Source organism: Pipra filicauda, unplaced genomic scaffold (genome assembly GCF_003945595.2).
Source record: "Pipra filicauda isolate LSUMZ 115617 unplaced genomic scaffold, ASM394559v2 scaffold40_size4127951_pilon, whole genome shotgun sequence".
NCBI lineage: Eukaryota > Metazoa > Chordata > Aves > Passeriformes > Pipridae > Pipra > Pipra filicauda.
In genome coordinates, this window is record NW_024104543.1 from 1,621,324 (window position 1) to 1,646,194 (window position 24,871).

A 24,871-nucleotide genomic window follows, 5' to 3' on the forward strand; every position below is an offset into this window, starting at 1 on the left:
CCAAAAGAGCTCATGGGTGAAGATCTTTTATAAGACAATGCTAAACATTTACATTTCTGCCAGTTACACTGGCTTCTCCATGAGGAAGAGCAGACCACTCCCAACAATATGAGTATAAGAATGTGGAGCACCAGGAGCCAAGGCAGTTGAGTAATTCATCTCTTTTGAGAGCAATAAGACAAGATTGCACTCTCTGTACTGGCTGGCACAAACTCTTGAACAACAATCCACTATATGGAAAACAGACTGGCCTTTGTACTTTGGTTTTTTTGGGCTTTACCAAGAGCATCACTTTTAAAATACTTCAGTAATTCGAAAATAATGCCTCCAATATAAAAGGCAGCTGCTTAGTTATAGAAATTAATGTATCTGAATGTATCCTATGAAGGCCTTTCCATGAAAATGTTGATTGTAACTGTTTCTGCTCATTCAAACATACTGAAAATAAATTCTGCAAGATTGTTGAGAAGTATTTGCTCTGTAGTAACAGTTATATCCAAACACAAATCTAATATTTCACGCTTTGAGACACTGCAATGCCTAATTTTAATACGAAGACACTGCATTGCTTCATAGAAATATAACTATGTATGGAAAGCATTAGCTTTGAATGCCTGGATATTTAATTAGCTCATAGCATACTTCAAAGAGCTCTGTTAGATGACTTGCTACAGCTTATGCAACAATTAACACAACAGCATTACTTCTGCTGAATGCACAAAGCACGATATACTTACCTCTCAATTTTCTCCTCAAATAGATGAGCCATCACACTCGGTCTTATCACAGAATCATGTCTCTCACTCAGACTGTGGGAGAGGCACATGACATTTGTGCCACTTGCCTGCAGTGTCCTAAGTGCTGAGTCCTACCAGAAAGGGCTCCTCTGTGGCAGCTCAGCACGGCTCAGCATCTCTCCCAGTCCTGAACAAAACACGAATGACTGGCAATCCTACACAACACTGTCTAATCCCATGAGGTCAGAGAGGAATAGGGAGGCTTCAGTGTTGCATTACAGATGCACTGCTCTACCCCCAGCCTCTCTGTCCACATGACAGCACTGTCTAAAGATGGTGATCAGAGCTATATGCTTAGCATGTGACCTGCTACCTCTCTGCATCCCAGGAGCTCAGGACAGAGCTGTGCAGGAGACACGTGGCCTTCTCCCAGTTGCTTCCTTCCCTGGGGAAAAGTACTGGATTACACTATATCTGACATGTGGCTTGCTGCAGCTGCACAGACTCACAGCACTACCTGATGGGTTCGCAGGCAGGTGCCCTCTCCCAGCAGGAGAATAAGCAATGCTATATGCCACTGCAGGAAAGTGCAGACTTCTGCACTTCCACCTCCCACACCTCCATAAGGACCTTTATCCTTCACTTTGCCTTTCTTTTTCAGACAAAGTATAAAAGTAATATTCATCTTAACTGATGACAGTAATAAATTAGAAACAGCAGGAGACTGTGGCCATTTTATATGAAGACAAAAAGCATCAGGTATATCCAGTTGCTCCTGCGATCACGAGCTCATTCATACAGAACAATAAGCAGTTCTTTAATAAGAGAGCAACAGCATGTGTCAAGCAGTTATGGGCTTATTGGTATGAAAAAGTATGATAACCTGTACTTGGAAAATTGACCATGAGGAACGGTGCAATGAAGGTGGATAAACTCTTTCTCAAACAGAAAAGGTGTGTGACAACGATTTGACGTATCTCAGGTACAGAACAGGTTTCAGGAATGAATGATCTGTCTCATAAACATTTCTTCCATGGAAAAAAAGATGCATTTATAAGCACAGAGGACAGAACTGTTATGAAAGTCTGGTTGCAGCAGCATGCATTGCTGCAAGTTTGAGAAACACACTAGCCTCCCGCATTGCCTCACATAGAAAGTAAAAGACATGGAAGTTTAAATGTGCCAGTAGTAAATAACTTTAAGACAAGGAACCATGTTTTGTCATCAGAAGCTATGACTTCCTCTGGTCCTTTTCTACAACAGAACAGTGAATTTCATTTCAGGCATTTAAAACTATACATTGTCTCGTTTATGTTCTTATTTAAATGACAGTCCCAGGAACATACATTAACTTAATGCAACCTTTAAGTGATCTTCAGGGTAAAAAGTCATGCCTGCACACCCCTAATGCAAATCTAAGCATATTCCTATAGGCAATCAGACGGGTTATAAATCACTATGCTCCACTGAGCTGCCACTGTTATTTCAACTGTCCATCCCACCAGAGTAATTTCCTCAGAGGCATGCAATGTTCTTATTGCAGTGTAACCTGACTTTATATAGTAGCCTATATATTAACTTCCTATACTGAATACAGTCACCACTGAGCTATGGGCCTCCTATTGCCCAGCAGTATGTACACACAGAGTCAAGGAAAGAAGGGCTTTAGCCGTCTCTAACCTGATCACTGGGTAACACCTTTCCTGTTTCAAACACACAGACACTGTAGAACCCAAAAGGTCTTTTCTGAAGAGCTAACAAAAATACAGATCAGGTCCTATGCTTTTGTATTATATATATATGAAAAGCTTGTTCACTGTGGCTTTCATGGCAGATACAGTCTCAGAAGTACAGACTACTCCAACCTTCAAATAGGAACCGATGCATATGGATATACAGATCAAATATAAATTCAAACCGGAGAAGCACTTGAATCAAAAGACCTTGCCAACAGACCTAATGCTAAAATGTTATATTTCTATACAGCCAAAATTTAAACACATTGCTGAGGTCAAAGGCACAACACTGCTTCTGTGCATTAGTTCAGCATCTATTTCTGAATTAACAATGTTTTAACCACTTTTTCAAATGCACTTGGACTAATTATTTGCTCCTAAGAAGCTCATATCTTTCAGGTTGTTACTTAAACACGGTAATAAATTATTACTTTAAAACCATATGTAAGATCTGAAAAAAGAAAAGTCACAAACCTCTAATAAAGTGGGCTCTGTTTCCACACAAATCCACAGGCAGTATCTAGAATGAAATAAAGACAGAGTTTAGTTGTTTGCTCAATGCTCAGTTTTGCAATTACCAATTCTGTTAGAATTTGTTATGCATATTTTCATAACATTCTCTCACAATCAGCTTTCCCCCAGTGTTTTCAGCAATTCACAACCATGTTGGTTTCCAGTTAGTCGCTTTTTTGTCTGAAGATAAGACATACTCATAAAATTCTACCAATATTAAAACTTTAAAAACAGATTAGGCTTGTGTGGTTTATTTTTTCTGATTACTTGTTATACAAGCTATTAGAGACTACCTTTAAAATAAGATTGGGTGCACATTTAGTTATTTTTTTCAAGTTATTGATACCTTACCAGAAAAACTTGATCCTAGAGCTCTCTCCTGCAGTAAATTAGACAAATGCCTGCTAAGACATATGCTGGTACACCATCACCAAACTTTCACTTTCTTTAACTCATTTCATTCTTCCCTCTATAGTATCTCTTGTGATCCCTCCCTTTGATTTGTCTCCATTCATCACATTTTGGCATGCCCTTCCAGAATGATTCAAAAAGTTTATACAACTTTGGCTTTGATTTCTTCTGCCCAAACCTTCTCTAATTCACATCTGTGGATACTGTCAAACTCCAAATCTCCACTGCCTCTCTTAGTAGTTCAGGAGTAGCATCCACTATACATTTGGATCAGTGGATCCTAGGTAGGAATTACACTACAGTGGCACTACTTGCAATTTTTCAAAAGCTTCCAAGATCTAGTGCAACCCAAAACATCGTATAGTACAGAGTACTCATTTCAGAGACAGATTTCCAGCTTACTCTGTGCCTGTATTTTCTTTTGTAATGTTAGTTCATCTGTATTATAAACAGAACTTTTAATTGTGGCAATAGCCAAATGGTTAATGATTTAAGTATGTGAATGTGAACTAAGGAATGTTTTTAGATATATAAAGTCCAACTGCTAATTCTATGGGCGACATAAAAACCCAAGCACTCAGGCTCCCAAGCTGTACTACTTGGTAGGTAGCCTAGTCAAGGTGCGCTTGCTACTCTGTTTCTCTTGCACTCTGACTTACTGCGACGCAAAATCAGATCTGACTGTCGGTGACTGTCAGATGAACATTTACAAGGTTGGAAATGTAGTAATTTCTCATAAGGCTTCGTTATGTTATGTAATCTTACTTGTCTCCTCTTGCTGCATGTTTGTGTAGAGACATAACTTTCTTGTGGCACCTTATCTCCTGAAGCTTAATGTCACAGTCTTCACTGTGCTGAGAGGAGAAGATGATTGGACTTCCAGGCTCATCCCTTCTCCCTCTTTATAAGTAAGTTAGCATGCATGTTAAGACTCTCAGGCTTAATCCTTCTGCTGCTGTTGACCTGAACAGAATATCGAAACATTTCTCATCTATAAAAAACATTTTTATTTCTACTTCCTTGTAAACTACTCTTGAGACTCTGTGAACAAAAATAATTTTAATTTCTCTTACAGAGCCACAGCCACAAAAAGACTCACTTTGCCTAAGTTTTAGTCTCCATTCACTTACTTGCTGAATATATATTTGCATGATCAAAATTCTTAACTCTGAAAACTGGTTTTAAAGAAACACATCTCAAGTAGGAAATTGTTGGAGTAACAAGTTATTGAGAACATCATCAGTATAATGCAATATGTTCTGTCAGTCTTCCAGATCTAAATAGAAAGGTTTACCTCTTTGCTTCATAAATTATTGCCTGGGGTGCAAAATAAACTAAAATACAGAAAAAACAACATCAAGGTTCTGAATAGTTTTCTGAAAAGGCAAGCATTTAAAGAACATCAATTTCTTATTAAAGTTCCCTTGGACAACTATGTATTCTTCTAGAGTAAAGACTTGAGAACTATTTCCTACCATATTCAGTAAAACTCCCTAACGCTACTACATAACTTTATATATATTATTTTCTAACATTCATTTGTGTTACATCAAACTCTGCACTTGTTAACAGATTTACATTCACTTCTTTCAACTGAAGCTTATGGACTGCTGTGCAATGTAGGAAGCAAAAAAAGGTTGAAGAAACCAACAGACATTAATGTAGTCCTCATGGCTCAGCACCTTCCTGCTTGCCATGGGCACAGCGGATGGAGGGAGACGCTCCAAGAATCACTCCTAGTGACTAAATAAGTCATCTTCTAGAGACAACTCTGGGAAGTGTCACAGTACACTGCTCTTTCATATTTAAGCAACAGCTTGGTACGTGAACTGAGCCACTGAGTCAGCTGGGAAAGCAGTTGTATTCATTTTATGAGGACAGACAATAATGCATCAGGTGCGATGAAAACATGATTTGATAATTTTAGCTCACAATATGATGAAGACAGGCAGAATATTTTTTTTCAGTTTTATCCCACTTCTTCCATTCACAGTGGGCTGTAAAAGATAATGAAGTGATTTGCTTGAATCTCCATTCACGAAAATTTATAGAAAAACACAGAATTTTAGATCATCTTTGCAGATCTAAATTCACTGCAGCTTCAATCACAGTGTGAGGCAAAGAGAGAGTTGCGATGGAGAAAGATTACTGCTGAACACAATAATGCCTAAGCCATTACAAGTAGCTCTTGAAAAAGCCACTTTCAGACTATGCTAATCAGAAGAACCCATCAGTTCAGCACCAGGCACTGGCTGTGCACAGCAATGTCAAAAAAGCATCATTATAAATTAACCACCCCTCAGAGAAAAGCTTTTTTGTAGTATTTGTTATATATATTAATCCATTGTGCAGGATACTATAGGGGGAGTACGTCATGCAAAACATCATCCGTGGAAAAGAAATATGCGCAGAATAAGCATCTTACTAAACTGAAAGACAATTACTTTGTTTATATCAGGAAGATAAGTGTATATTTAGGATCTACTTAGGAATGGCTTCCGGATGGGAATACAGTATGCAGAGTACTGTGTAAATAAAAAAAATAGGCATTACTTTTTGTGCATGTTAAGGAGGTTAGATTTTCCAAGCTTCAAAGGTATACGAAGCTGTTACCTACCTGGAAATATTAAAGTTCATTTGGAAATCAATATGCTAGTTTGTCACACAAAATAAATAACCATAGCACCAACCATAAGACAAAGCATTTCTAAAGGCATAAATTGCATTCAAAGTTAAGTATCTGTTTTCATGTTCTGACACATATGGCCTTTCCCACAGGTTTTTCATAAAAGAAACCTCTAAAAAAACCCCAAATGCTTGAAAAATGAAAAAAAGATTATGTAGCTTAGCTCTTTCTGGGGCTATTATAGTAGTCACACTAGCCTTCCTTCAGATGAGATGTTAAACTAAGTAAGCTCAAAAGCTGAAGGCCTGGCTTAGATTCACTTAAAACCAGGTGCATTCACTGGAAGGTATGCACTGGTATACAGTATTTCAGTTAATCAGAAGTCCAATATTCAGAAAGCTCTTTCACTCCAAGCTTCCCCCCACTTCCAAGGATTTTGAAAAAAACCCAACTCTGATCTTTTTCAGAAACCATTAACTGTAGGGTCATGGAAAAATCGCAAAACTATCCACAACCCTAGAAAAAACCCCAAAGTGTAGCACAACACTGGCACAGGAAAATACAAAGGCATCGGCTAGAAAATACAAATCACAGCATAAAGGAGTGAGTTAGGTAAACCCAATTTCAATAGTAGTAAACAGAAAAACAAGTATGATGTGTAACTGGGAATCAACTAAGGAAGTGCAAGTAAGGCAACTGTGCTAGAAAACTTGTTAAAATATCTCTAAACGGATTTATGAGGAGGCAGTAAGGGACTCCCACCATTAGCATGAAATTTGTCCTTGTACCAGTGTGCTAATGACTCATCCTAACCTCACTCATCTGCCCCTCCAGTTCTTGGAGAAGTATCGACGCCATCAGCCTGCAGACTCAAATGATGCTAAAAGGGTGAGTGTACAACAGAGAAGGGAACGGGTACTTGAAAGTCTGTGTCTAAACTGTATTATTAACTATAACAACAGAGCTGGATTAACATAACATCTGTATTTTAATGACAAAGTTAAGACTATAGTTAGGTTAAAGATAAACCCTTAGCTCCACATATGACTCACTACCTCCTCTGTCCCTGTAACAAGAGCACAGTCCCTGCAGCCCCAGGCTGAGCACCAGAGCCCTGCCTCAAGCAGAGCTCCTGCAACAGACAGAAAAAACTACACTTCCAGTTGCCACTGCTGAGTTAAGACGAGGTTAAGCAATTTTTACATCTCATCACCTTCCACAGCCTGCAGACTTTCATTAGAAATTAAGGTCTGCAAACAGGGGCAACAAGATCCCTGAGCAGTGGATATCCCAGTTCTAGCCTTTCTTCAGGTGAATCCATTGCAAATCCAGGCTGTAAACAAGACAACTTTCCAGTGCAAAAGAGAACAATGTCAGTGTGCTAAGAGTCTCTGTAATGCTTGCTCCCCATTTATTCTGAATTTAACTCATGGCCAAAGCCATGGCACTGCTTTCACAAGGAATTAAAATTGAGCATTATTAGTTATGCATTCATAGTGGAGGTGTATCACAAAGCAGAGAGACAGATACAGCTCCTGCTGAGAAATTACGAAGACTTTTATCCTGAAATTATTTACATATCATGGACTCTATTCACATAAGTAATCCTACAGGACTGGGACCTTATTTAATCTTTCTTCAGAAACTGAGACCATGCAAACAGCATAGAGTTGTTTATATCACTGTTCTACCACTAACTTAGCTGTAGTGTTGCAAAGAGAATTTCCAACATATTAAAGTATTACTGAAATAATATAAACAATTTGCATTTGAAGAGCATATTGTCTAGTCCAAACAATACAGCAGGAGATCCTCTCCATCTCCTAGGAAATCTCTAACATACCTCTTTCAGACAATGATGTTACTCATCAGAGAGTACGAGACAGAAATTGATTCTGGCAAAACCAAAAAGTTCTGTGGTAAGCTAAGTATAAATATGAATTTCTGTTGCTGTAAATACAAGAAGAGGTTAAAAAAAGAGAAAAACAAAGACTGCTGCTATTTGACAAAGACACGAAATTTCTTCTTTTTCATTAAACCACCCTTTTTTCTAGAGAATCTTCAAGCTTGTTTTGTTAGTATTGTTCCAGAAACCATGTGATAACATAAACTTTAGTTATGTACGTCACCCTCCTACCACGTACTATAGCACCGAAAAACATTAAACAACCACTCTGTGTGTGTGAGATGTAGTATTCCAAATGTCTTAGTGGGGAACAAGTTGGAACCACTCTAAACTGCAAGCCCCCTCATTTCTGTATTACTTTAATGTTCATCAAACATCAGAAAACCAAGAAAATTATTTATTTCATAGTTAACCTCACCAATCACATACCATTTATTGACACTTGGGCAATTAAATAAGCTTCTCTAAAAAGATGGGGATATTTAAATGGAAACCTGTATTTTGAAGGATCTAGTAAATTTTATTCTACATTCAACATCAAGATGTTCCCTTTGTCCCATTCATTGTTAAGTGGTATTTTCAAGCCCTGACTTTACTGACATTTCTGTATCTTTAAACTGCTAGTTCACTGAACGACGAAACTAGATTACTAGTTACCAGAGCACAGTGATCCAGTGAGCATGTTTGGACAGCCACAGATTTTGCTTATTATTAGACTGAGCATTAGATGCATAGGGGTTTGTGAAATGTCCCTGTTCTAGCCTGTGCTGGTTTTGAATGGGGCAGTTAATTTTCTTCACAGCAGCTGGTATGGGGCTCTATTTTGGACTTGTGCTGGAAACAGTGTTGATAAAAAAAGGGATGTTTTAGATATTGCTGAGCAGAGCTTACACAGAGTCAAGGCCTTTTCTGCCTCTCACACGACCCCCCCAGTGAGGAGGCTGGTGGTGCATAAGGAGCTGGGAGGGAACACAGCCAGGATATCTGACCCCACTGACCATAGGAATATCACAGCTCATATAGTGTCATGTCTGTAACAAATGTGGTTAGAGCCTTCCCAAATCTTCGTTCGCGAAGCCCAGCCATGATAGTGTCATGCTCAGCATATAAAGTTGGGGGAAGAAGAAGGAAGGAAGGATATTTGGAGTGATGGCATTTGTCTTCCTCAGTCATCACTACCCATGATGGAGTCCTGTTTTCCTGAGGATGGTTGAGCACCTGCCTGCCCATGGGAAGTGGTGAATGAATTCCTTGTTTTGCTTTGCTTGCATGTACAGCTTCTGCTTTACCTATTAACTGTCTTGATCTCAGCCCATGAGTTTTCTCACTTTTACTCTTCTGATTCTCTCCCCGATCCCACTGGGGATAGTGAGCAAGTGGTTGTTGGTCCTCAGTTGCCTGTGGGAGTTAAACCACGACATAGTTCTTATCTTGGTTTAGTCTCAACCCCAAATGACTCAGATTTGTGTGAACAAATTTCATTCACACATAAGCCAAAACAGACAGACAAATGACATCACCCTGTGTACTAGATCTTCATAAGGGTACATCTATAAAGATTTAGGTGGTATTTCAGTGAAGTACCAGTATTTCAGCCTAGGATGGTATTTCCAGTAATCAATGCCAAGGATGTTCTTCACCACTGACCAGAGCAATTGCTAGCCCAGTTAAGGCTAGACATGAAAAGTGCTTTCCTATTTCAGGAAGTGGAAAAAATCAAATGTTTACTGACTCCCTCATTCTCGTGTATTGTAGCACTACTGTATTTGCTCAGAAAGATAATGTAACAATTTGAAAAAATGGCTGCAATAGAAGCATTTGCTGAAACAAAAATCATCAAGTCAATAAGGTTTGCCAGAGTGAATCAAGCTCAAACAATTTATCAAGAGCCTTCAAATTTAAGGTTGTCAAAGTTCTGTAATATATTACTGTTAGTACATGAAAGAAAAATCATCTTTCATCCTTGAGAATAATGTTAGCAAAGTGCATTCAACCCGCTCAGGTAGAGCTATGATAACAACCCTGTTCACCACTGGACATGGAGACCTTCAATCCATCACTGTAGGATTTGATAAAACTGTTCCAAGAACTGCCAAAAGGTTCAGATTTAATTACCACTGGAATCAATAGAAAGAAATATTACAGAAAATTATGAGTTCTTCATCATTTACGTTTTCTGATTGCTGACTTCTGGGCTTCAGAGGCAGCCTGCTTTACCTTCTAAACTCTAATTCATCTGATCTAGAAAGAGTAATTAATTTCTACTCCAGAGAACATAAAATTGTCAGCACTTCAAAGTATGTTCCATAGGTCTAGATTTACTGTTAAGAGCAAGGAGTTGCATCTGCCCTTGTTTCTATCATGCAGAACACCAATTAAATGAAAGACGAAATTCTTCATTATGGGGTTATCAGATGGTCAGTGCACGCTCGAAACTAAAAGGAGATTTGGATTTAACTCTGCTTATAAAATGAGAAAGCACATTGTATCTTCTCCTTAGAAACAACCAAAGAATTTTTGGTAGGAGTTGGAGTAGGATTGCCTTAAACTTTCTGCCAGCTAGCAGGATGGTAAATAACCTAGTCAAAGAACTCAAACTGGAAGAAAAAAGGAAAAATCACTAAAAATTCTGCAACCTTTAGGGTACTAATTTGTTTCTCTGACAAAATACCACTACCGCAAGTATCAAGAGTCAGGAATAAACATACTACTGTTTCAGTGGTATGCAATAAAATAACTTATAAAAAAAAAGAAAGTATTTGGGTATTAGTTTTTATTTTTATGCATGACACTGAACAGAACCTCTAAAACCATGATACAGTAAAAGCGCTTCAGTTTTATTCATGAAATCCTGTTAAGACATTTTTATTAAGAAAAAGTCCCTGTAAAAAAAAGGACACAAGAATGTATACCTCTAGCTGTACTAGCAAGTAAATATCATCTTTTATATCTGACTTGTTTCCACATTGCTTAATAATTCAACTATGCATAGTAAAACAGAAATACTTGGCAAATTTTTCTTTGCATTTATTTGAATGCCCACAGAGCAACATAAGTTTCTGCAAGAGATGACTGAAGAAGCCTAAGATACCCGAGTCCTACAGCTTCACCTGTCTGTATTGCCTCAGTAAGAATTCTAGCTACATGCTCCATAAATTGCCCTCCACTTAGAATGCCCCCATAGCGTGCTGTGTATCTTGCTTAAGATCTGAACAAGGTATAGCCAGATCTGCAGGTGTTCTACGTGTTCTACGTGTTCTACGTGTTCTCCCAGCAGAACAGGTAACCATGAGGTAACATGCCTCTTTAACAGGGTCAGTTGCAGCCATTTTGAAAAATTCCATTCTTCCTCAAGTTTGAATTAGAAATTGCACAATAGGTTCAAAAGTTACCAGAGAAACACCAGTGACTGTACAATTGCCTAAGCCTCATTTTCTTAAAAACGGGCTAAACAATATGCAGGATTTTGTTTTTTATTAAATATTTCTTTCAAAAACTAGTTATTGATGAAGCCCGCCATGGGCTTTCCTTGCCATTCTACTAACATAAATCTCGCATTTGCATATAGCCAGGGTAAATCAGCTTCTTTTGGGTTAATAAGGCAAATTTTTTTCACCTCTTTTCACTTCTCTGAAATGAATCAATTAATGAAAGTATTATTTTATGCAAAATCAGTCCATTGAGAACTGCACTGTATCATCAATTCCTGTCACATGAACTACCATCTCTAAATATCAGATATTAATTCTAGTAAGATACTAATCACTTGGATTGGATTCAATCTGAATTAAAATAAAAACCATTTCTGTTCCATTACATGCTCCCTGATCAAATTACCTTTCCACAGAGGCATTTTTTGATGTTAAACACAAAACAAAGAATGTTTCCCAGAAGTCCAAAAATGTCATAAGTAATAAACACAATCTTTCTTTACTGCCCAGTTTCTGAAATACCAACTCATATTCCATGTTGAATGATTTAATGATTTTATCCTGTTGTCTAGTGAACCAAAGTCTCCCCTGTAAAACCAGTATGTATGATTTCACATGGTTTGGCACAAACGGCATTCTAGACCCAGAAAATGCTAATTCCGTTTACCTCAGCATCCCTAATAGTCCATCTCCTCATTTTCCTATTAAGCCTCCCTCCTGGGCTCAAAAGCTGAAAGTTATAAAAAACTTAACCATATATCAAGCATGCAGCCAGCTTAGACCTTCACCAAGGAGTCTTTTCTCTTTTGAAGCAATACAGTTAAAGCATCAAAATATGTATCATAATGTTATGGTGTACAGATTTAGACTTAATATTAGCTTTGTAATAAACACATAAGAGCATAATTATCTGCTGAGGAGACTGACCTGTGCCCCAAGATAAACCAGACAGAACTAGACACCTTTAGACTCTACTACCTCAAAGGAAGACAATGTTTTAGTGAATATAGGTGGAAAGGAAAAGTGAGTGGAAAGCACATTTTCTTTTTCTGCAGAGCTCATGGCCACAGTTGCAATTTCCCCAAACTGGAGGGGAGTGAGAAGGATGACAATGTAAGCACTACTACCTTAACTACAGGACAGTTAATGTGGGAAAATAACTGTGCTGAAGGTCTGATCATTTGTTTTCCATTTCTATGATTCATAATAAACAGATTTCTCCACTGGCAAAAATACATAAAGCGCTGAATCTTAGGATTTTGGATTACCTCACCTGATAGGGAAGCTCTCAGGGATATAAATGGGCCCATGTCATGAAAAATGAGATTAGGATTGTTAAGAAAACACTATGAGAGCTTTCCTGATTAACATTATGTATATTGTCGGATCACAGAGAGCCCAGAGATCATGGCTCTGTTAAGTTACCTGTATCATGTCACACAGCACAACGTAGCTCAGGCTGTGCTTTTTTTACTTGATCCAGAAGATGCAGAGCAGCTGTTTGAACAGTAAACACAGCTCCAATAGTCAGATGTTTCTGCTGTGCTTGCAAATGGTCCCACACTGCGTGGCAGCTGCTACTTGCCCTGCCAGTGCATGACAGAAGCTGAGGTGTTTCCTCCTATCCAGACATGGACTACTAGAACTCCATCGCTGCAGCTGCCAGTGAGTCATGAAACTTAGATCCAGCACAGCTAGAGCCAGTTCAAAGTGCAGGGCTCAGTCCTCCCAGATTTCATAGGCAGAGGAAACCAAGACAGGCAAATGATAGGTGGAAGGTAATGAAGGCAAAGAGTAGCACTGTTACCTGTTCGTATGCATACACATAAAGTGTCTGCTGTTCCCGTAACAGTAAGTGGATATTTTCTAGCCTGTGTATCATGAAATACTAAGAAAATTCTCACAAAACCAGTGAAAGAATATCTAACTTCTGGTGCACTCTCATCCCTCACAAGGGAGATATCTTGTGATTGCTTTCAGAAACGAGCTAATGAATTATACCAATTAACCACAATTAATTACCAATCTGGTTTAGTTCTCTGTCTCATCTGTTTTAGTTTGTTGACAGCCATTGACAGCCACTACTTTGTTGACAGCACCATGACCACATGAGGGAAGATAGTAACTTTAAACCCCAGAGAACTCCCTAACCATTACCAGTTAAGCAAACGGTATTTACGTTTGTTTTTATTTTCATTCCTTCTCCTCTTAGTAAGGATAAGGGATAAAAAATACAAGGAACAAGTAATAAATCACTGCTGAATATTAATTTCTGATAAAAGAGGACACACATCCCAAGAAAACTTACCCTTACATCAGAACAAATGAAGGAAAACAGACAAGCCTACAGTGGATTGTGGCCCCCCATGTGAGAGAGGACATCTTTGCTGCTCTGGCACATCCTCAGAGTCACAATAGTCCCTACCACCATGGACTGAATGGCTTCTGTAGCACCTGCTAAGAAGGGAGCTCTCCCACAAAGAGCACTGTACCTTGGCCTGGATGGCTTAGACCAGCAGCTCCTGTAGTACAGATTCCTCCTGGGTCAAGGACCTTCCTTCACCTCCACCTTAGGAGAACATCAGACTCAGTAAATTCATCTCCTCTTCTGCAGAAGGTTGTTGAGGCAGTTATTTTCACTGCACCAATTCCCTCCTACCTCTGAGGAGGTCAGATCTTACTGATTCTCCTTTACAGGAAGAAAACTAAATTCTTTGCCCCAATTTCAGTCTTTGCTACAGATATTTAAATGCCTTTCTATAGCTCTAACAAGTCTCAAAAAGTCTTCTGGTGCTTATATTTCATAAAAAATAGGAATTGGGAAAAATAAATGTTGATTTCATTATGTGATGCTACATATAAGCTACAAGTTTCTCTCTTACTTGTCTAGTTTTTTCTAAAAAGCCCATACAAATAAATAAATATATAGTTTCTTCCATAAGAATTTGCAAAATAATAGCCAAATTCTGCTCTGACTGAAGTCACTGTTAAGATTTCAACCAACCAAACAGGATACAGTATCCTGTACTAACTGTATGATCTCAACACATCCTCCCAGGTTTCCCCTTATAATATGAACTCAGAGAAGATCAATCATCATTGCCTATCACAAAAGCACTGCAAGAACAGACATACACCGCTTAGGAAATTCCTGCACTCTCAAGCATGGTGCTTTGAACTTTGCCCTCCCCAGCACAGTCCCTTGAAAGAAGGGAATGTATTTTCGTATAATCCAAAGGTGATGGATTATATGATGTGCAAAATCTAGATTTGATTTATTCTTTGCTTTTGTCCTCACAGTAGCACACATATATCAGTTGAATACTTATGTATCAAGGCTAAGTGTCAAAATCAAAGTTTATGTAAGACACAACAACTTTAAAGGAAGAGACTAAAATGCTACATTCAGTTTTAATTGACACATCACAAAATCTGAAGCTCAGTTCTGTATATGCAATGTCATTCAGGAAAAGTATTAACATTTCATGAACTCTCACTCTCTTACAGTTAGAATCCTGTTGTCATTGGCTCTGCTGCTTCTGCATCCTTAAGTTTAGTCTTTCAAAACCAAAGCAATTTCAAAATAATGGTTTTACTTTCAGATAAGGAACCCCACTACTAGCTTGTTACCTGGATAGAAAACTGATACTCCAAAGTTAGATATTTGAGCTCTGTTTTGATACTTTAGGTGAGCTCAAATAGCACACAAGTTATTCCAGGCAGTCAACTGCCTAAACCTGTAAAATAGAGCTGCTTTTGCACAGTTCTACTCAACAATTTGTATAGTTCTAGGAAAATGAAAGATGGAAGGGATATCAGAATATTAAACAGGCCATATACACTCTGATTTCCTAAACGGTCAAGGTGTGCTTCCTCTTAACTGTACAGGGACAACTAAGTGGTTCTGCCAGTTAACCTTACTAGTCTGGCTTGGTCAGTGGTGACTCATAGCTAGGCAGACCTGATAGGCCACAGCTGCCTTTGATAGTTACATTCCAGCCTGCCCATCCATTTAAAAATTATTAGGTGTCTCCATTATATGGATTGTTTCCTTTTCTTCTCCCCTAAAAAATAGTCGGTTGCCTACAGTGTCATACTATTGGGTCTGAACAATCTGCTAAGGCACTAAGCAAACCCCGTGCACACCAAAGCCAGCCACAGTTGCTATTGCCTAAAGCCATCACCTTCTTTGGCTTTTTAACCCAAAATTCATACTGCCCCAAATGAGAATTTTTTATGCTCATTATGAGTGATTTGGAATTGTTAAAGAAAAATATCTGAAGATATTTCTAAAGTTGCTTTACTCTCAAGAATTTTCTCTTTCTTCCTTTGTCTCAAACACTGCTTATACCAAGGACTGCCTTGAAAATACCCTTTGAGAGATTATAGCCGTAGATGCAAGTTGAACTGTACTGCATTTTTGACAGATCTAACTAAACATCTGAAAGCACCCATGAACATTGAGAATAATATACAGTTTTGCAGAAGTGTCTTTTTGGATGCTCTAACTGTAGTGCTTAACTAGCTTAGCTGCCAATTTGAACCTTCATAAAATTGTATATAAAGTCTCCTGTGTTTTATAGAAATTTATAGCAATTGCTCTTACAGACTTCCCCAATACATGCTAGATTATTTCTCATATCTTTTAATTGCACACTCTTGGCCATCCAAGAGGTACCAAACAGTCTGCATTTTAACTCTTCCCCAGTTTAAATATATACAAGTAGAACTGTTTCTGCTCAAAGAATTTTAATTTGGACCCTTAGAATTTGAATTAAATAAAAAATAAAACCTATTTTTCCTCATCAAGAAGGTAGATAAGTGTTGGTTAGAAATATTTAACTATTTTCATTTTTCATTCTGAAAAAGAGATTGGAAAAACCATCCTATTCTATAATTTATTTTGTTTTGTTTTACTTCTGCTGCTATTTACTTTGCAAGAAAATCTCCCACTGTGGGCAACAAAAATCTTATACTATACCTTCCAACTGAAGGACAAGAAACTTTCATGACATTTTTCTCAGTTACTACCCCGGGGACTTTCCCTGAATATTTTCCAGAGATGGTAAGAGGAACTATTTCTTTCCTGAGTTAAGGATAAAAGGCCAATATAAAGGCAATAAAAATTACCTGTAATTTCTACTCAACAGATCTTCACTTTCATATCAATTTGTGGTATGTTTGGCTGCATGTTTTGCTTGTGTTTGTGCAGGCCTTCAAAATAAACTGGTTAATGCAGCACCACTAAATGCCAAGTATAGGAAACAGAATCTAGGAGGAAGCTCACCAGTACTTTTCAAAAGCATTTTTATTAAAGGAGAAGTAATGTCTCCTGTCACCTTGTACTGTCTGTTAATGCAAAGGAAAAAACAGATGCTTACTAGTCACTAGAGACTGAGAATGTAATTTTCCTCAGTATTTTCTACAAAAATGATTGCTTTACATCTTCTTTTACTGCTCCATCAGTTTGTAGACTGCTGAAGAAAAGTTTCCTATTATAGACCACACATTACCTTGCAAAAAAACCCCATGAATGCAAGGAAAAAATAGTAACAAGAATACAGTCAGTACAGAACAACATTAATTGTTAAAAGGAACTGCCGATATTCTAAATAATAATGCACTATCCATCTCTGAATTTTGACAGGTAAGAATTGAAAAATGCTGAAGTTTCATTTAGTTTCCTGTTCAACAGCTGCTTTCCCAAATCATCCCCAGCTGAAGAACTCCCAGGACTCTGGCATACATCACAGAGCCCAGCTTTCAGCAGACAATGACAACCCAGTATCTCCCCTCACAAAGGGACTTTTATTCACATAGGAGTTCAATAATTCAATAACAACTTGAGTGTGCAGTAAATGAACTGATATGAACGAACTTAGAACGTGGCAAGAATGGCTTATAAAGCCCCCAGGCAGTTACCACATTTCTAAGTCCTTTCTAGCACATGGAGAGGAAGAAGTGTCAATGACATCAGGAGGTGCAGCAGGTGGAAAGGCAGCCGAAGCTGTACAGGACCTTCTGCCCCAGAGAGCAGGCATCTCCCCTGGGGGGATTACACTGATTTTTGCTGCTGTTGGCAGCCATCCAGCTCTGCTAACAGAGAGAGATACACACATGGAATCAAGTACCAAATCATGCTAAACATAGACACAGTGATGCTGAATCTTGAGGGATTAAAGTCCTTCTTCCTCTACTCCCCTTTCACATTGAAGTGGGGTTTTTGTTTTTTGGGAAAATTCTTTGGTTTCTGAACTATTTTTGTTCTCTTCAGAGTACCAAGTGCTACTCCAGCCCTCCTACAGTTATCCCATGCTTCAGCAACCATAAGTTTTTTTTAGCAGGCTGTTGATAACATTGCTCAAAATATACATTATACACCCTAATAGCATGGATTGCAGGGTTGGTTCTGGCAGCTGTATGACAGTTCCATTACAGCACAACTACACCAAGCCTACAGGAATGAAAATGTGAGATTTCTCTCCATTGATATTAAATCCTTTGAAATTGCACAACGAAAAAAAAGCTCAGCTCTTTGCTGTCCCTGCAGACGAATGCATACATAAAAATGAAATCCAATGGACCATGCTGTCATTTTTTCAAAGGACATCAACAAGTCTGAGAGAGGCAAGGAGCTTACTGCACTTACTGCACAGCTTACTGCACTTCACACCATTGGTTTCTCGCCTACAGGGAACTGTACAACCTGGTGAAAGCCACAGGCTGGTCATGGCTCCAGGACTAACCATCATACGCTCTTTCACAGAAAAACAATTAAGCATTTTGCCTGTGTATATACTTTCATCTTGAAATGGAGGAAGATTTATTTCTACTGTTCTTTTTTATTTTTTCTTTATTAAGGTAGAGGAAGCCTACATAGCTTAAAAAAGCCAAGCTATGGTGTTTAACATCTGTCTTTTTTCCCCCATATTTTTATTTAAATTTCCAATATACAAATTATTGGAAAACATTCCTGTAATGAGATTCTACTTAATAATGTGACAGTTATGAGACATTTCTGTCAAAAAAACCCCAGTGGAGGGGGATGGGGGGAACACATCAGACCTGCAGCATATGTTATTTATTAATATGATTTTACTTCTGATTATTCATCAAATTAAATATCATACTTCATATTCCAACAACATAATCTAAAAACACTACCTGTCAGTTTGGTTATAAAAGGCTCTTTTAAAGAAAAAAAAGAACAGTAAATGGAATTTTTGAGACTAACTGAAGGCAAGCTTGCCAAAGAGCAACAATGTTTTGTTATGCTCCTTACTAAAGCAGAATCTTTTTTAATTAACATTTCATTATTTTTTAAAAATAATTTTATTTTAATATCTGTCATAACCATAAAGATTTCTACGAGGCTCCAGTATCTTGTGTCACTGTGTCTAGGGAACAGCATCATACTTGTAAGAGGTAGACAGCTCAGGCAATGCAGTATCTCCCACTCAAACCAAGATGGGTCCAATAATGCCCTGTTGCACACTACCTGTGCTATCTATATACAACTATTCACATCTGGTGGAGCCTACTGAGGCCAGAGCATTGAAAGGGGGCACTCCGTATGCTTTTTATATTGTTAAGGCATACAAAATACTTTAAGCATCGTCAGCACTTAGAAGTGAGTAGCCACTGTCAGTCGGATTTGTGGATTCTGAAAAAACATGGGAAAATGTTTGGTTTGCCCAATTTATCAAAAAATACTTTATTTCCAGAGCTGCTCAGCATTGAAGTCCATCTGCCAGGACTGCGGGGACAGGATGGAAATCACAGCTGGTGCTTTCTGTCTTCACCATGGGCAGAAAAAGCTGCAGTACAATTGCAGGGTAAGATGGGTTACATAATTTTGCTGGAGGCATAAAGATTGCTGAAGACCACTGCATACAGTAACAAACATTTGTTTACACAAGGATATATATATCTTTAATGCATTGTGCCTAACAAACTCACAGGCATTTTTAGGATACATGTTTCTGACAGAGTTGTCAGAACTCTGACTCAAAGGAAATACTTGTATATTATGGAACTTGGCAGTGTAGAAATGGTCTTTTAAAAAGGATATTGCTGAGCTATTTGACATTACCACAGGTACATAATGCAGTAGAAAATGCCTGCTTTGTTTTACATGTTCAAGATAGTCTTCTGAAATGTATCCATCTCCTACCTACTTACAGACTTACTCTTGATATTTGTACTTACCTTCTATGTTACCAGCTGTGTTTATGAAAAATGTATCTCTAGAAATAAGTGATTCTGGCCTTCATCGAGGGAGTGATAAGTGCATACTGAGTTTGAGCGCAACCTTTTAAAAATATGTGGGTTTTAATTCATTCTACAGAGCGCAAGCTCTAGGGACAAGTAAAAAGATCGGTATGTGATTAATTTTGTATTATACTGAGAATAATAAAGCAGCAGAAAAGAAAGTATAAATCGAGACTGCTTTTACAACTATTCTTGCTCTGCTACAAGAACCATTTTTTCTAGATTTCCTGGTCCTCCAGTGTCGAGTATAATTTCCTTCCTCACAAATTTATTTTCTCTCTTTTCCTTTTTATACTTTCATGGTGTATATCATCTCCTTAGGACACTCAGTATGGTCTACAGGAAGATCTGGCATCACATTTGCCAACTCACACCCTGCTTCCTCATCAAAGCCCCTCCCACCTCCATTGCCACCTCTCCTGCACCAGCAGGGCAGGGATGATTTTCACATCTCTTGCCATGGTGCTTACAGCAGAGTCTACCACAAAATATAGTTCAGATGACTGAAATCACTTAGCACAGTATCCAAGCTCCTTTATCATACTATAACAGAAAAGCATGGTCACGCCACCCAGATTGGGTACATACACTAAATGGACTGCCTAACACAGGCAGCCTAACTCAACCATTCCTTCAACATATGAACCAGGACTCAGCAGTGCCTCTAGAGTAAATTAAAATGTCAGTATGTAGCACATTTTCCCTGCCGATCCTGCTAGCTGTCCACAGCTACTACAGACCTGGGAGAGCCCATCTCAGTGCAACTATACAGATACAGTAGCTGGAATTCATAGCACCATGCCAAGCTAACCCTTGTTTCTCAAACGGCCTGATTTACTTGGACAGTGTAACTATTATTTTATGGTGTTCCATCGCAGATGACTGTCACAAGGTTATCTCTGAACGGCAGTTGTCACCCTCATTCTGATGGGCATCTAGTTAGTATATAGAGACTATAATTACACAACATACTATACAGTCAGTGTTTTAAGTCTTAACTTTGACTTCAAGTAAGGAATAATCAGCACATACCTTATCTACTATGCATCTTAAACCATTATTATCTTTACTTATATACATAGGAAGCAATACATTTATACATAGGAATGGAACTGAACTAAACTAACATGCCTGAACTTACATACCAAGACAGCAGGGCAAGTGGGACTTAGCACCATTTTTGCACTCACAGCCTACTGCCCTCCTCACCAGGTAACTCTTGCAATGGCACTTCTGTCACACAGTGACTAGCAATGCCCCAAGGTGCACCAGATGTATTATAAGAATTATAATATTCTTAATGTTGGTTTTATAAAAATAAAGGAAAAAGGAAAGTAAATGATGCCATGCCTAAACTGAAGAATCCTTCTTTGTGAGAAAGGTTATTTGTCAGGATTGTGACTGCTTCCATTTTCCTACTTTCTCATGACATTGTGATAAAGTTATTATTATTTAGTATTATCTATCATTTGCTTTGTTTTCTGTAAGTTCTATTTCATTTTAGAAAAACCAGCTCCTTTAAACACCATACACATCATGGTTTTCAGAATACCATTTATTCCAGTTATGCCTTAAAACAGACAATATTTTTCTCTTTGCAAGACAGGCTAGATTTTCCATATAGAAACTTTGGCCTGTATTTGGTGTTGCATTCTACTTCCTGAGTGCATTGAAGAATGGGTTGGAAGCATGAACAACCAAAAAAAGAGAGCATGCAAACATTTTGGTGTGCATTTCTGTAAACCATCCTTTTCCTTTAAAAGCAACTAGATGTCAGGTCTTTGAACAAGGTTAACATACACAACCACACACACACAGAGAAAGATTCAAAACAGGCAAGAAATATTTGGACTATGCAGCCTGCAAATATAAATGACACCATTCTATCTTACATGGCTTTAATGTATCAAACCAAAATGAAGTATGAGAGGAAAAATGAGAAGAGAAATATCAGTCAAATTATACATAGCAGCCCGGCATTGTTAAGCTCTACGAATCTTGTGACTGTAGAGCTGCAGTATTTGAATTTTATGCAGCATTCACATGATATTTCTGTAGTCTACATAACACACTGAAGACTTTTCAAAAGGAAAGAAACTCCCTACAAGCTGTGTGATAATCAGGTATCACTAAGAATACTAAACCTGAAAATACAGATACACACACACGATTGTATACCATCAAATTTATTTCCCTTTTTCCAATGTATTTTTTTTCTTTTTGTATGAGGCTCTAAAAGTGGTATTTGGTTATTTTTTGGCTGCGAGAAGAAAAACTACTGAACCTTAGCTGAAGCATTCCTTAAGTTTTTCAGGAATTTATATCTCAGACCTGCTTTTCAGTCCTGTTTCAATCTTTTGTTTCTGGTTGGAGTATTTGATCATTTACTAGTCTTAGCAGTCACAAAAGCCACAGCCAAGAACATGACTTGCCGCCAAACATACTCTTTGACAACACCTGTAAGCATAAAGCTCAATGACTTAGTTGGCATGAAGGGAAAAAAAAAGGATCCTCTTCAATTCTAATGTGGTGCAAAAGGTCTTTACAATAACCTGTCCTCCGGAGACCCCAGGGAGGTGTAAATAGTAATTTCTGATTAAAAGGTACAATGACCAGCAATCTTTCTTTCTTTTTCCAGACAGCAACAGCCTTTCATTCAGTAGGTTTTCCTTTGTAACTGATGGCGCAGTCATTTCTTTGGTGATAAAGAACTGAACAGCATTCAGCCACTGCTAGAATTACCAGGCTTTACTTAGCAGAGTGTCAAACACGGCTGCTGATGGCAGGTTCTGGAGTCTACTTCCCCCATGGCTGGAGATAGCATTTCTTGCCTGAGAAATCACCTGGGGAAGCCAGGAGGCTTTAGAATAGACTGTTCATAAATGCAGAGCCTCTGGTATCTTATGAGCAGTATATTTAGAACATATGATCAGACATATTTTATTATTGTAAAACCGAATCCTTCACATATTTGTACACAGGGGCCCAATTACCTCCCCAGACAGCAGTGATAAGGCAAGCAAGTACTTAGGACCTAAGCACACACAGACCCTTGCCAAGGACAGCAGAATATGCTTGAGTTTCCCTCCTGAGCAGCACCACACCAGCAGATTTTACAGCTCTCTGAGGCAACTTTTTCTAAATAAAAATGGACTATCCCTGTCAGTGTTGTTTCTCTTACGAGGTAGGGAAGAAGGCAGGGTCTTGAAGTTTTCCATGGCAGCTCTTGGTCCCCATTTCCAGGGCTGCTATCACAGCTAGGCCAGATCTCGCTGGCAAGCGTTGTGCAGCCAGTTGTATTTTCAGTCTCAAACACTGACTCTTACCTTTCTGGGGCATCTGTCTGGTTTCAATCCCAACCCAAAATCTGTGGCTAAATAAAAGGCAAGAATACTAAACCACGTAGTTGACTCCCAAGAATGAAACAGTAACATCAGGAACTTTTCCCTTTGGTCTGGAAGAGACTGATCAAATCCTATCATAAATCTGAAACAGAATCATATCTTTACCGTGCAAAGAGAATTGATCAGCAACATAAAAATAGGACAGCAAAACAGTAATTTTTTCTTCATTATGGGAATTGTATAACCCAAAATAAACAACTTCATATGCACCAGCTGCATGTAAGAATTATTTCGAAGGCTGACAACTGCCCGCTCTATTTATGTAATTTAGAAGTCTGAAGTATTTATGTTATTAAAATCCAGCATGTGGTAAAGATCTGGTTTCATTTCGACAGGTCCAAAGCATAGACTATACACCAAGATCAATTTTTTTCTAACAAAAATTGAAAAATATTACTTTAATGAATTTCTAGCTAGGAGTTGTTTTATTGACAATAACAACGCAGGAAGCATTGGAAGGACCAGTTTGACAGTGAGACAAATTAAATGTAAGAGAATTCTTCCTACGTAAATTCAAACATTGCTAATTTCTTATTTTATCTGATCGTCCTTGGTCATCTCTCATTCTTATTATGCTTCTGTGTGCTTTTTTCCTGCATGCATGGTATTTATTTTCAAACCAAAATATTCTAACAAAGTTAATGAAACAGCATATTCTAACTGAACTCTTTAAGTGTAGATTGGCTAAATAAGGATATTACCAGTTTCATATTCAGTCACACATTTTTGCAACCTTCTCCATATTTTAGTAATTTAGTAATTTAAGTAATTTAGTATTTAAGCAAAATTTTTTATTAAAAAACCCCACAGAATTGTTATAAAACATAAGAGTGAAGTTAGTATTTTTCAATGAAATTTTAAACTACTGCTGTGCCAGGAATCACTACAGCTTTATTATTTAGTTTTCTGCATTATCCCATCAGAATTTCTGTCAAATCTCCCTGTTTCCACATCCAAACATGTTGCTACCAACTTTGGAGGGATGATAAGAGTCAAGAGAGGTGATAAATGTTCTCATTTCCTCATCTCACTGCAAATAGAGAATTCATCCTTATTTTCTACAGTTCACGAAAAGAAGGCAAACTTTAAAACCAGCACAAAACATTTGCGGCTTTGCCTTTTGTATGTTCAAGAAAATTATTAAAACTCGTGTAAGATTAAATGTCAATGCTTTCATGATTAATTGACATAAATTATCTAATACTTATTTTTATAATTTCATTTCACTCTATTCCCTGCTCATTTTGCATTCTGAAGGAGAGAAGGGCAGTTTTTCAGCTGACCTAATGAAAACACTGCCACGACAAATGAGAAACCAACCTGTGTGCAGTGGAATCCGGCTGGAGAGAATGCTAATTCTCTGCCTCAATACTGCCTTCAAAGAGATTATTCAAGCCTCTCTCTGACATGGAACACAGTGACCAGCCAGCAAATGCTAGAGATGAAAATAACCTTTATCTGTTTTAACAAAAAGGTGAACTAAAAAAAGCAGTCAGTCTTATCCTCAATGTTTACTATTAGCAATGAACAGAGTGACTTTATTTAGTGCTTATTCAATAACTTTCATTGATAAGTTACTGTAGATTTTTTAATTATTAAATCAGTATAATTTATCTACATAAGGAAAAAGGAAGAATAAAATAACCTGATGAATTTACTGTCCTTGTGAACAGGTGGAGTGTTTTATAGAATTCAGGTATCAAACGCCCAAGACCATGAAGACAACTGGGATGAAAAAATGTGGCTCAGATTCAATCTATGAAAGATGCATGAATGAACCAAAGTCAGCAAATTAATCAAAATACTAAGAATAATGACAATGTTGTTAAGGTGACA

The 24,871-nt window shown here is 37.9% G+C and overlaps 1 protein-coding gene across 1 annotated transcript in view; it reads right to left on the minus strand.

Annotated features, from left to right (window-relative positions):
- The window catches only part of CNTN1 (contactin 1), a 233,072-nt gene that overhangs the window by 161,452 nt on the left and 46,749 nt on the right, over window positions 1-24,871 (minus strand). The window contains exon 2 of the mRNA XM_027710925.2: window positions 2,948-2,993. The gene's annotated coding sequence lies outside the window, so the exon portion shown is untranslated. The remainder of the gene's footprint in view (window positions 1-2,947; window positions 2,994-24,871) is intronic.